Source organism: Loa loa, assembly GCF_000183805.2.
Source record: "Loa loa unplaced genomic scaffold supercont3.565, whole genome shotgun sequence".
Classification (NCBI taxonomy): Eukaryota; Metazoa; Nematoda; class Chromadorea; order Rhabditida; family Onchocercidae; genus Loa; species Loa loa.
Window position 1 is genome coordinate 18937 of NW_018108745.1, and position 1682 is coordinate 20618.

The following is a 1682-nucleotide window of genomic DNA, read 5'->3' on the forward strand; positions in this document are numbered from 1 at the left end:
AATAATAATAATAATAATAATAATAATAATAATAATAATAATAATAATAATAATAATAATAATAATAATAATAGATTATAATAATACAAATAAATAAGATCAGTTATTGAATATAATTATGATTAAAATAATAATTATTATTGCTATAATTGGCAGAGAAATTAATCATTGTTACAATTATGATGATAATTTTATGATCCTTATTAAATACTATAGGAAAAATATGCTTCTGAGTTTTATTTGATGGTTATGTAAATATTCACTTGAAATTTTTACCGAAAAGCAAATTAACTAGCCTGTTCAGAAATTAATTGGCATATGTCAGTGATAAACAGCTGATATTTGCAGGAGAAATTGATGTCATTATATAAAAACTAAACTTTTACTTTCTAAAACTACAAATTATTTTCACATTTGTCTTTCTGTTTTTTTTGTCTTTCTGTCTTAAAATTTCAAAAAACTTAAACTTTGAGGACTTCGTTGTAAAATTTCGGCAAATGTCTAGTCTGCTCGTTGAATAGCGACTATCAAATGATAGGAGTTTTATTGCAGTAAGTATTTCTAAGCCATTTATTAATTATCTTGATAATATTATTTTATTGCAATTACATCATTTCTTGTTCTAAAATGACAATTAATCATATGGCATTAGCGAATGATATTTATCAATAATTATCAAAATTGTCAAAAACCATTGTTATCACTCTTTACCAACCTTATCAAAAAAAAGAAACTGTGAAAAAGCTTACCAGCATCAAGTATTATGCAATCAACAAAAAGTAATGGGAAATGATAAGAATAAAATTAGCCTTTTCTATACCATGTCACATTTTATTTTTGCTAAACTGATAAGTGAATTGACAATTATGTATGTTGCAATGACAATTCAAGTGAGGATGATCTAATTTTGATATTCACTAAGACTGTTTCACCAATAAAAACTCTAAATAATTGACTTTAAAAAATTTCTCATTATCATCCTTTTAGCGCAAATGTCGCATAATTTTATTATTTCCTTTACTGCCTTTATTACTAATAATTAAAAAAAAAAAAGAAAAGAAAACTGGAATTTAAAGGCGACAATTATTTATGACACATGTATTTTCCATGTTTGTAAAGTGTTTCCACCAAATACCAATTAATTAGCACAAAGATTGATGGCGTTTACCTTTCGTACACTTTTCTTTTATATGAGTTTTGTTTACATTTATTTCTTTTTTTGCCATTTGAACCATCTAACTTCGTTCGAAATTAAATTTTTAAAATTATTTCCACCAGGATAAGACTTAATCAAAAGTAATTCACACGATCTGTCAATTTCATAGAATTGACATCATGAAATTATAATACTCAAATCTTTAATTTATTTCTAGAATTCGGAACTTAATGACATAATTTTTCTCATTATTTATTTTTCTGATTCATTCTATCTATAATTTATTGATTAATTCATTTCAAACTGATCTAATACAATTGTAATATTTGCTGGAAAATTTAAATTTTCATTATAACTTTTGAAATTCTCAATTAAATGCATTATTTTGCAGGTGAAATTTATCTTCCTGAACTCGTTTGAATTGATGGTGCAAATTAATTTTCTTTTTCAATTTACATTAATCATAAATCTTCAATTTAATCGCTTCTAATGACCAAAGTATAATTCCAAGGATATAAATAGAAAA